This window comes from Ammospiza caudacuta, chromosome 1 (genome assembly GCF_027887145.1).
Source record: "Ammospiza caudacuta isolate bAmmCau1 chromosome 1, bAmmCau1.pri, whole genome shotgun sequence".
Lineage (NCBI taxonomy): Eukaryota > Metazoa > Chordata > Aves > Passeriformes > Passerellidae > Ammospiza > Ammospiza caudacuta.
In genome coordinates this window covers 33,007,105-33,019,518 of record NC_080593.1, presented here as the reverse complement: position 1 = coordinate 33,019,518, position 12,414 = coordinate 33,007,105, and the positions used below count along the sequence as shown (strand labels likewise).

The following is a 12,414-nucleotide window of genomic DNA, read 5'->3' as shown; positions in this document are numbered from 1 at the left end:
AAAGAGTTTTGGTTTTTTTGTTTTTTTTTAATTTTAGTTAGCTGATCACATATAAAAGTCACAGGAATGTCATTAATCTACCAGCAACACCAGGTTCCATAATTCATTCACTTTTTTCTCCAGTAAGCAGGCTTTTTCTTCATCTCACCTCATTACTCAAGAATCCTTTTCCCCATAGGTTTCCTTAGTGCATCTCATTTTAAAGCCCTCTTGGGAGCTTGCTGCCCCTTTACAATGCTCAGAGGCAAAGTGGAGGTTCTTTTTCTCTTAAGCATCATCATCAGAATAATTAATGTACAATCAAGCCAACTGCAGTGAAGCTGAAGTAGTATTTACCTTCTTTGAAGCTCTCTGAGGAATAGTGGGGAATCCTGAAAGCTGGAACAGACTCTGACTTCTGTCACCAAGGAGAAGATACACACATTATCAACAAAGTTAAAAGCAACCAGCACAATAGAAGGAGTTGGACAAAAACTGCTCACACTGTGAGCAGCACCTGTCACCAGAGGGAATTAGTTAAAAGCACAGCACAACATCATGGCTAGAGACTGAAACAGAAAAGTCTGTGTACTTTTTTTTCCCTTGGTGGTTGGTTAGTGGAGGTTTTTTTTGTTTTTTAAACCATTCAAGTCTGGTCTCAGGGGCCTGTAAATCTTGCACATTTAAAGGCAAAATTTAATTCAGAAGACACAAACTGTTTTACATAGTTACCTCTTACTTGGAATAGACAAAATTAATGTTTCTTAAACCATCTGAACAATACGGGAAAAATTCCAACGCTATAAAATTTGCTCTTTTCAAACAGCTCCACTTTAACTGGGCCTTTAAGCTTTTCACAGTTTTCTTAACAGATAATAAGTAGTGAATAACATGTCTTCTCTTCAACGACTTCTCTGCGTGGTTTTTTAAACTAGGAGGAAAAGAAAAAAAATCAGAAATTGTTAAATCTTTCTATTTTAATGTTTCACTCAAATGCATTAAAGAAACAGCTTGGAGCCTAATCGAATTCAGCTTTTCAGGGTCCTTCCCCACCAAAGAGGGTTTTTATTGTGTTTAATTTTAATTACATTAAAAGTCTTCTGAAAAACCAGTGTTCTGCTTAAAGCCCTTAAGCTACATACCACTGTTTTTGTCACAAATCTAGCAATTCCAGCTTTTATTGCTTTATTTTTTAAGAAAGTATCTTTGTATTTAAATATATGAAACTAAGCATTGACTAAGGCAATGTACCACTGGGATTCTGAAGCTTTAACCCAATTAATCTCTCATCACCAAAATACTCCTAAAACTCTCTTCTGAAAAGATAAATGAATATTTACCAAAAAGAAATTGTATCAAAAAGGGTTAGAAATAGATAAGGCATAAACTCACCTCAACACTGGCCAATATCTATTCTGTGGTTACACTTTGCTCATGTTGAGCTTCGTATATGGCTTCATTGTGAGTACTCATAATTACTCCCTTCTGTGCTTCATCATGCTCCTGGATTGAGTTAGAGAGAGAATAAAGATTGAGAATCATTCTTTATACACACCAACATTTAAGATGTGGAACCTTGAGAAATTCCATCATTAATGGAAAAAATATTTTATGAGATTTTTCTCTCTGTTCTTATAGATATTCAAAAAGGGAAGTTAGCAAGTCTAAGAGTTCATCCAAGAGTTTCAACTGGACAAAACTGCCTGGTACTTCTATGCAGAAGTCCAATTTCATATTCCACATGCTACTGAAGAGTTTTTTAAGGCTAGCACAGTTAAATAGATGTGGAATATTAAAGCACACAAGGAGTGAGAGCCACTGGTCCTATCACCAAGAGCACTCACAAGCTAAACTCCTGGGTTTTTTGTTTTTATGATGCCACATCAAAGGACAGATGCAATATCTACTGAAATGGCCCTTCTCTGGCACAGCAGAGACATTGTCTCTCCCATTGCAGAGGCAATGCAAGTACCTGAGAGTGAGCAAAGAGAATGGAGGAAATGCTCATTGGAAATGTAAACAACTGAGAAAAAGGCCCACACCAGCACAGAAGAAAAGTACTGGTAAGGCAAGAACACTTGTCCCATGCCAAATGAAAGTGATGAAAAAGTGTTCATCTCTTAGGACTGGAAAAAGTCAATTTTTGCATACACATGGACCCTGAGAGGAAATCCCATTATTTCAAACAAAATTTTCATGTGTATTTTCAGCACATGCACAAAAGCTTGGTAAAGCTCAAAGAAAGCTTCTCAGCACATAGAGAAGGAAGAACCAGTTTTCCCAATACTTCTTAGTTAAGCCAACTCGAGAATTTCACCCCCACTGAGAACCACTTCCCCTGAATCTGAAGATTCTTATGGCATCAGGTTACAACTTCCAAGAGCAGAATGGAAAAAAACCCAAACTTACCCAAGCAACCAGCCATGCAATTGAAAATAAGAAGTTAGCAATCAGACAGCAAAAACAAGCAAGAAATGCAAAGAGTTAGACCTCCTCGAAATATAAACAGGATTCATGATCAGATCTCACCTCACGCTTAAGTAATATAACAATTTCTAGAACTAACAGCTTTGAGAATCACCAGGCAAAAATAGAGTTAATAATTCCCTTGATTGACTTTTATTTTCCTAATCTCATTATGCTTTTTATCAAAATATGAAACCATAGAAGAGTCAAAATCCCCCTCCTATTCAGTTTCATGTCAAAAATCAACAAGTGCTGCCCTCACAGCAGCACACAATATTTCCATTCCTACATGGTACTGGCAGAGATGAAAACACATCCTGGGATCTATTTCACAGTTTATCAAGTGTGGCATGACGTTAAAGATTTCACCAGGAAACCATAAGTACTTTCATAAAAGACAGAAATAACTTCAAGATATAAAATGCAGAAAGGAACAGAGAAAAATCGATAAGATCATCTTATAATTACACTGAGCATTGTATTTAGTAAAGGTTTTGTTGTTCATATCTGCAGAAGAAGAGATATTAAACTGGCAACCAGAACTAAAATAGAAATATGGTGCTGTATTTAACAGGCAAGATACACAGTCATAAGAGAAACCTGCAAACCCCACCTGGTTCATATACCCTTCAAACTTGTGCATTCCACCAAATATTGTGAAAATGTTTTATTGTCTTAAGCTGAAAGGAGCCTAAAAAAACCACAAAAAAACCCAAAAAACAAAACAAACTAATAAAAGAAACCAAAACAACAACAACAAAAAAACCAGCTTGAACAGTGAGTTAGAACAGTGAGTTCAAACAGTGTTGCTCCTGAGAGCCTGGATATTCATGCTGGAAGAGTCACACAGGCTCTGAAATTGTCCTTGTCTGTCACTGACCCAAACCTATGCATTTCCTATTGCATGGATTCTCTCAGGTGTTACAGTAGATTAATTTTGTTTCAGAAAAAGAGGGAGAGGAGCATGTATTTAAAATAAAGAGAAGGGAAACACTTCAAAGGAGCATTTCCTCTATACAATTGCTCACCCTTTTTTAAAGGAGGTAGAAGTTAAATTGCAACAAAAATTGCACAGCAAAAGTTGAAGTGACAAAGAATACATGAAAATTTCTTCCTTGATCTACCAAACAGTGCTATACCAATCCATACCAAATTTGTGTAGACTTCCTGTACCTATGAAGGTTTTGCAGAAAAATTCAGATTTGAAATAGGTAAACCAAAGTTGTTACTATACTAACAAACTTCAGCCATGCTTACATGGCTGATTCTACATCCAGAATACCCCTCAGAATTTCAATCACAGAAACCCACCTGCATGTTTGTTTGCCCCCTCTAATAACCAACATGATTATAAACAGCTGTAAGTAATTACATTCATTAACATTATACTCTGCATGACATGCACCAAGTCTAAATTGCTGCATCAGGCTACAGTAAATGCTCTGGGTACAATGAAATGCAAGAGCAAAAACTGATTCCCCATGAGAGGGCACAACCCTTGTGATTATGCACAGCTCACACGGGCAGGGAGGCTGTGCAGACACAAATTGAATATTTATGGGTAATAGTGACAAGAAGGAGATTGAGGGAGCTGGGCCTGCAGGAATGGAGAAGGAGCAGCTGACAATCTTTCCAGGGAGATTGAGTCCTAAACAGAGAAAAAACATAGATATTAAGCACAGGGGTAGGAAAGTCTCTAAGTTACCTCTCTACTTTATGCTTTCTTTACAAACAGAACTCAGGGAATGGTAATCCACTTGCACCATCCATCTCCTTTAAGACAAACAATTTCATTGCTCCAATTTCATTGGAGCAGCCAATTTCATTGCTCCAAACCTCCTCCAACTCAGACTGAGACAGAGCATCAGAATGCAGAATGGTGTGCACTTCATTTGTATAAATTCTCCACACTCAGTATTTCAATGAGAAAGAAAATCTATTATGTACTTGTCTGCTGCCTGTACCTACATCACTTCCAGTCAGACTGGCTGCTCTTTATGTAATTCTTCATCAAGAAACCTTTTTGAGCTAGAACCTTTTAAAATCTGAAATCTTCCTCTCCAAAGGCAGATGGAAAGATCTAATTAAAGCATTTCAGTCACACAACCAAGGTGGAAGGGCACACCCAAAATTATACTTGCATAAAAACACTGGCATTTCTGTTTGCTTTTGAGAGGACATATTTTGTATAAACTCCAGCTCACTGCACCAAGAATAAAGGAAAATTAACACTCTATTCCTCAATGCATTACCTTTCCCTCTGTATGGAGACTCTGAGATTTAGAGCCATTGTTCATACGCACAATTTCCCTGCCACAAACAGTTGTCCCTGCTAATGCCTATGCCTCACAAGCGTGGATAGACAGTGTCACATTTCATCATTTTCACCAACAGGAGAGATTGATTGCTCTTCATACCTTTTAGATGTCACTGAACCAGTCAGCAAGAATTTGCAGAGTTGTGTCCATATTATTTCTGACACAAATTAATTTCTTTGTTTTAACACCCATCCACTCAAAGAACTGGTGAAATACCTCCTGAGTCATCTGCTTCAGAATCTTGACCATACATCATCTCCAGAGAAGCTGTCAGCTCCTGTGTGTCAAGTGAATCAAACAAAACCAGGTTTGCATACCTGATGAATTCTGTGACCACATATAACCTACTAAAATCAAGATTCATTTATCACAGAAAAAGTTAGCACTATCTACTGGTGTAAAATTACTTTTACTACAAAAGTCTCTTTCTGCATCCAGTGAAGTATATTTTACTTTATTTTACATTCCACTTTCTTATGAGATCAAGTGCCAGTATGTCTGCTAGATAATGCAATGCACAAAAGAATCTCACACAGAGATCATCTACTCTAATTTTTGAACTGAAAACATGAAAGAAAAATACACCACAAAAAGCTTAACAGCTCAGAAGTTATTTGTATTCTTGTTACTTCTCCCCAACGGATTTGGCCCTGCTCATCAGGATAAAAAGCCAAATAGAGTTCAATTTATAATAAGTTTGAATAAACTACTCAAACTCAGTAAAAAAATCAGAAACAGAAAACAAAGTGAATTTGTATTAAGAGACAAGGTGAGCAGCCAAGGAATGCTTCTGAATGTAAAGCCTTTTGACCCTTGAAATGCAGAGGTAAGAGCAACCAGGTGGAACACCAAGTAAAATTGTTGGCACCACCACCAGAGGCTGGAACAGCCCTCTCCTTTCTGAGGGCTGCAGGCATTGAGGAGGTGAGGAAGTGAATTTAACCAGTTTTGTAGAACCATGCATGATGATGCCACAACCCAAACTGGCACCACAGACACACCACAGCAAAGTTCAGATTGGGGCCAAAATAATATGAATTTCCTCACATTGTAATTACTGAATACAGTGGCAAAAAAAAAAAAAAGAAACCAAAACATAACAAACAATATTTTATAAAAATTATAAACCTGCTTTCATAACAAGAGCTGCTACAATGAACAGCATTCATTCCACACAATCAGCTGTTCAAACAGCAATTTTCAACTGAGCCAAATGGCATGAGCTTTGTACAAATATGCTTCCCTACAAGTAAGTACCAGGAAGAGGTTTGTGCTGTATTTATGGAGACTATTTAAATAATTCCTTTGCATTTTCTTAATAGCTGGGATTCAATACCCCAGGATACACATGGGTAGAAAATGGCAGGGCAAGGTAATAGCCAGGTTCAAATGGAACACTCTGAAAGAGAGAGAAAAAAATCAGCCCATTTAACAGCAGCCAAAGTGGGTAATAGAGCAGAGAAAAGTGATCAGTAACAGTTTAATATCCAATATCACACACTCTGCTTACAAAAATAATGGCAATAGTCACACCAGAGGAGTATCTGCATGTATTCCACCAGACTGTCCTCAAAGAAAAAAATCCTGAAAGTTATGTCCTATTTCTTCCCATTTACTTTTCATACTATAAACACAGTCCTCTAAAACACTAGCAATTTCACCAGCATGAGCATGCAGAAGCAGGTTCCAGCTCCTAACAGAAGACAGGACCACCAAACCCTGTTAAGCTGAACCTCAAAATTCAAAATTCAACCAACACACTTACTAGCAGTATTTCAGTACCCTTCAAATATTTGCAAAACACTGTTAAAATTTCTCTGCTGTACAATTATCTGGAAGATGCTTAATGCCTACCACCTAGTGGATTTGCACAGCATAACCTCTGAGCATGCACACAGAGAAAAATACCCAAACCAACTCCAAAAGAGAAAAACAACCTACAAACAACACACCAAACTTTTCTCCATCTGAAGGAGCAGGATGCTCACAGAGACTCCAGTAATAAAGAGCCATGGAATGCTATCTATCCAGAATCTTTTCCAATTGGATACCAATCAGTACATCAGATCATTTAAAAAATATAAGTGTATCAAACATTTCTTTTAATGGCATTAAAAAATTAATCCATTGGAAATTGAGTAATTCCATGAACATTTGAATGCTTCAGTTCATTACTGCTGCTCCAACCTTGCACAAACTTATGTGCAGACTGTAACCTTGGTGATTATTCATAAGAATGCAATCTCATATATGTGTGGATGAATAAATCTCTGGAATTTATACAGACAAGCTGCCCAACTACTGATAAAATTTTTCCTCTCCACACACACTTGCACAGTCAAAATTAAGGGCAATAATGTTTCTGAAGTAAAAAGGAAGAAAATGCATTATTTCTAATTTATTTATTATTTATATCTGTATTTCTAATTAAAATGCATTATTTCTAATAGTAAAGGCCAGTAAAATTTTTATTGGCAAAGTCCTCTTTAAAAGTTCTTAGTGCCACTATGGAGCCTATTTCCCCATCCATATCCCTACTTTCTGTTGTTGGGTTCCAGGGAGGAAAAGAGACTCTTGGTAGGGAAGCATATAATCCAACAAACCAACCAACACAGTACTACAATTTACAGGATAACTGCACGGTCTTTTTAATTGCAGATTCTCTCATTAACACTTGGATTATAAATATTCTGCACTTGGTGAAGTCTTGTCAGTCACCAAACACAATACCATAAAATAAAAGTTAATGCTCGAATCCAGGATCTAGATAATAATTCCCCCCTAGAAATAAAACATCTAGGACACCAGGATCCAAAGTTCTGTTCAGAGCTACAGGCGTATAGCTTCACTTGGAAGTGTAACCTAGAGCTTCATCTGCTGCGGCCAGGTCTCCAACTATAAAATGTTCCACATTGAGCAAACACTCTCAACAGGTTCTCCGTGTTTCAAAATCAATACTGATCAGAGCATCTTCCCCACCTGTAATGCTCCTGAGTGCTCAGAGAGGGGCAGTTGATCCACTTCCAAAATTAATTCTGTCACTGCTGAATACAAATTCTGCTGCAGCTCATCTCACCTGATAATCAATTCATCTGTTCCTTCCTATGCAGAAGGAAAAGCAAGTCAGAAACTCATCCAAATAACCTAGAAACTGACACCAAAAAAGCATTAATCCTTGTGAATTACACATAACACAATAGGCACTGACGAGAAATTAGTGAAAAAGCAAATTTTTTTAACCTCTGCTCCTATGACTTGACTGCCTTGCTTCACAGAGTAAAAACATGACTACATGATCAGACAACTAAAGGAAGAGTTTCTGCATGACTGCTGATAACAGTGTGAGTCTTAACTGCCACAGAAAGCTTAAAATGTCCCAGCTGTCCTCCAGTTTTTGATTCTGTTATAGAATTTAGAATTTGGATTATTCACATGTCCATACATCCAAAAAAACATCCACAAAGTCAGACTACAAAAGGTTTCTTACTGGAAAAGAATTCTCAGGAATAAAAAGGAATTCTTGCCTTCTAGCAGGAGAAGCAGGTGACCTGCGAACTCCCTATTGATTATCAGCAGAAAGGTCATTAAACTAAAGATAATTTTCCAGAAATAAAAACCAAAAATCTCCCTTGAATGACTGGTAGGATTAGTTAGAGGAACCCCTTATTTCATATTAGACAAGGTACCTATAAGGCTCAGCAAAAATAAAACTTTTGAAATGGATGAAGGAAGTTAAAAATCCATTCTCAGAAGCAGGCTTGCAACATTCTTTTCACTGTGACTTAACCCAACATGCCCACAGAAACAGAAAAATATATTTGAACATGGAAGACCTCCCTACAGCTTTACAGACTTGCTGTAAAGATTTGCTATTCCCTTCTACATTCATCTCCAAAAATAAAAAGTAAAGTGATTGAAGTACCTAACACAGTGTCCCAACATGTGTGCTCTGCCCTACCACACAAACACAGACTTGCCTCAAAATTAGTGAGGCAAAAAGACACAACAGAAGAGTTACCAAGAGTTGCCAGTTTCACATGGAGCTGATGAGCAATCAAATTAACATCTCCTATCAATAAGCAATATATAATATAAATGTATCTGCAGATCATTTTAAATAAGTATGTAAAAACACAGGTTTGGGAATGTTCTAAATTTAGTTTATCAAGTGAAATCTTAGAAATAGACTTCATCAGGAATTTTTAAATATCCACAAAAGATTGACTAGAAGCTTTTACCTGTAACAAACCGGGGCAGAATGCGATCCAATGGTTGGAAATTGCAAGATGGACAAACCCCAACGAAAAATAAATCCCCAAGTTGTAGCACACGTTACTCTAAAAGCTTGGATTAGCAGTTGAACAGTTGCTGTAATTCATCCAGACATTAATGGGCTGGATAACAAAAGCCAGTGGATTACGTTCTACTATAGAAGGTGAACACAATTTATTCCTTCAACACTTAAAAATATGAAACAACAACAGAAAATATTTAATAGGCACTCCTGCACTTTTGGGCGTCTCTGGTGACCAAAAGTACACACTTCTGTTACAGAGTTCCTTTTGTTCTTCCTGCATGAGGCAAGAGCTACTTTGTAAAAAAATACTGTAACACACTGCATGAAAAATAAGGATCCCATCTCACGAAGAACACTTTCCAAAACAAGATTTCTGCAGGATATTACTTTAAAAACTAGAGGAATAGAAACTTAATGTAGCAGAACATTTAACCAGGCAACCAAACTCCAGTTAATACCAGTTCAAGCACTAGAGAAAATTTAACAGTCTGCACATGACTACATGAAAATCCAGGAGCTCAACAGATGGCTTGGGAGCCACAGGACAAACTCCCTCCAACTTGTATGCATGAGACATTTAATGGCTGAGATAATGCCCATTAGATAACTTCACAGAGCATTAAGTACACAGGCAGCATTTTAATAGTCTGCTTTATAAAGATGCAAGCTCTTCACACTAGCAAAGAGTAGCATTAAATTCCTTTAAAATCGCTAAGGGCTTTTCAAACTACAAAAATTAATTTATTTTTAAAAAACAATTAAAAAAAAAAAACATGCAAACAACCTCACACAACCAACCACCAGACTCAGTCATATCACCTTCCATGCCAGCTTCCCATCTTGTTTCTGATAACCATAGTAATGCTTATTAAAGTCCACAAGAGCGGGTCTTGACTCCCTTTAATGCAAGTTCCTGCTTTGCAGTATATGGAATAGCTAAAGCTAGCTCTGGCATCAACTTGTATCCTTCAATGGTTCAAATTATCCCTCCTCCACCACTTTTTTATTTTAATGAGCAACTGAATAGTTCCTCTTTTTTAAACATTAGCATGAATATTTTTTTTATTCTTACCACCATAAAAAAAAAAACTGGATACGTACACTACAATCTCCAATATGTTTCAAAATTAAAATCACAAATTAGCAGACACATCCACATAAAAAAGCCACAGCGTCTGAAAAGTCAGTATGTACATTACACTCTACTACTGTGAGTACCTACTTGAGCTGCAATCAAGGGAATTTCTAATTACCCCTGTTATTTTATCTGTAAAGTTGCCATCCTCTCAGCAACATTTCCTAGGAGAGTTGGTAAATTGGTCAGCACCACTACATTCCTCTTTGGAAACAGAATTTACATCAAGTTCTATTAGTTTTGAAATTATTTGTCAGCCTTTCCACTCGAGGAGAACTGCCTTTGTTATTTTCATACACACCATGTCCCAGTGATATCCCAGCTCACTGATTATCTCCTTATGTTTCCAAGACATAAGTTTTACAAGTACTTGATTAAGAACAAATGTTCCAGTCACTCATCTTTGTTTTTGGGACAGTATCCAGGAGAGACACAATCCAGCATAAACTAACTAAGAAAGCACAGGCCATGACAACTGAAATAATGCCATTTACTCTGCACTCCAACTTCATTTGGTTTACTCACACCTGTGATGGTTGTTTGACATGCACCAGGTTTCCCCAAGGCAAGACAAGATGTTCAGCTCCAAGAGCTTCAAAACAAGTGAGGCTTGTGGCAGTGAGGGAGGGCAGCAGCACCTCGGGGATCTTGAAGGGAGAGCACATTGCTCAGGCAACTGAACAGCAACATCTAACTCAGTAAAGCCAATTTTGACAGTTAGGCTGACAGATTAGGCAGAATTAAACAGTCTGCTTCAGTTTAATAGCCAGCCATCTCATCCATCTGTTTGGGCTCACTGGGCTTCCTGTACAATGAATTTGCATGAACTTCATTTTAACTGAGCTGGAAACAAAATCAGTGACATCATCACACTTGGTTGCACTATCAAAAATATTAGCTTGCCTATCTACAGTCAGTGTAATTTGTAATTCCAGTGGGTATGACAGGCAGAGTACTTTTTACTGTGTGCTTCTTGGACATTTCTTCTGTTCTCTTCATTTCTTCATAGCCAAGATTCTGTGGAATGGTTCAACACAGAAAATAGATACTTAAAAATTAGTTCCAGCAAAAGAAAAAGTTAAGTCACTACACTGTGCATAAAAACAGGACAACCCCAGCATGATGCCAGCAAAACTTGTGTTCTGTATCATTCACCTACCAAAGATTTCAAAGTACTCAGGACAAATTCCACAAGAGCCTGAAGATGGGCTGCTTCCAGCTGCTACTTAGTCATCTTGAAAACTGCATTAATTCTGCAGGGAGCTCTACACTTCCACACTCATTAGCACTTGCATAGCCTTTGCAGCACTCAGACCCTCTGGGGGATACCTGACATTCAGCAGAACTCCTCTCTTCTTCATTGTTCCCCATTTAGAATATTTGTGAGATTGTTGTAATCACGTCCCCACTTCAGATAGCAGGATTCTTTCTTTTTTTACAATGGCATGTTCTTGAAAAGTCAGAAGATTTCATGTCATCATTCATTTGCACCTTAGGTTAGGCAACCAGGAAAAATGTCAGAATGGATGAGGAGATGGGGTGGGGGCTCTGGTGTTCCTGAATAAAAATAGTTTTCAAGCCACACATGAGGCCACACATTGTCAACATGAAACAAGAGGGCTACACAAATATATGAAGCATCACAGTGCTGTAAGCTCATTTCAGCAGCATTTCAAGTATTCTGGCAGTGTAAGACATGATGCATCATACAGACATGACTTCATGGTTATCCACAACTGAAACAGGTGACAGTGTCCAGCCTGTCAAATATTTCAACAATTTAGTACATCACTCAAGTAGTCTTCAAGAACAAAGGCACTTCTCATTCTGTTTATCATAGAAGAATGCTACTTGTTGGAAACACAAAAATGCTACTTGTTTGAACACAAAAAAAAAAAGAAAAACAAAAGAAAAATCCCAAACCACCTCTCACACACTGTCATCAGAATGGCACCAAAGAAATCATCTCCTCTGTCAAATTAATGCCTTTGGGACTCCCCAGTCACACCACTGAATCTGTTCCAATTCTGGTCCACATTAAAAATTTCCTTTCCCTTTGCCTCAAACCCAAACCAAACAGGAATCAAAACCAAACTGGTCAATGGGGTGAAAACAAGTTCCAAGGCAGCTTTGCTTTGCTCAGGGACTGTTGTTGAGCATGGGTTATGGACCCCAATGAGCTCAATCACCCCTGTGATCTCCAGAAAACTGCAACTGCT

At 37.7% G+C, this 12,414-nt stretch overlaps 1 long non-coding RNA gene across 1 annotated transcript; it reads right to left on the bottom strand.

The window, feature by feature from the left end:
* Positions 1–336: 336 nt before the first annotated feature.
* Positions 337–1,484, bottom strand: LOC131567778 (uncharacterized). The gene is made up of 3 exons (XR_009275662.1): positions 1,372–1,484; positions 712–910; positions 337–397 (listed from the first exon to the last, which is right to left on the bottom strand). It is a non-coding gene; the product is annotated as an uncharacterized LOC131567778 (long non-coding RNA).
* Positions 1,485–12,414: the final 10,930 nt, after the last annotated feature.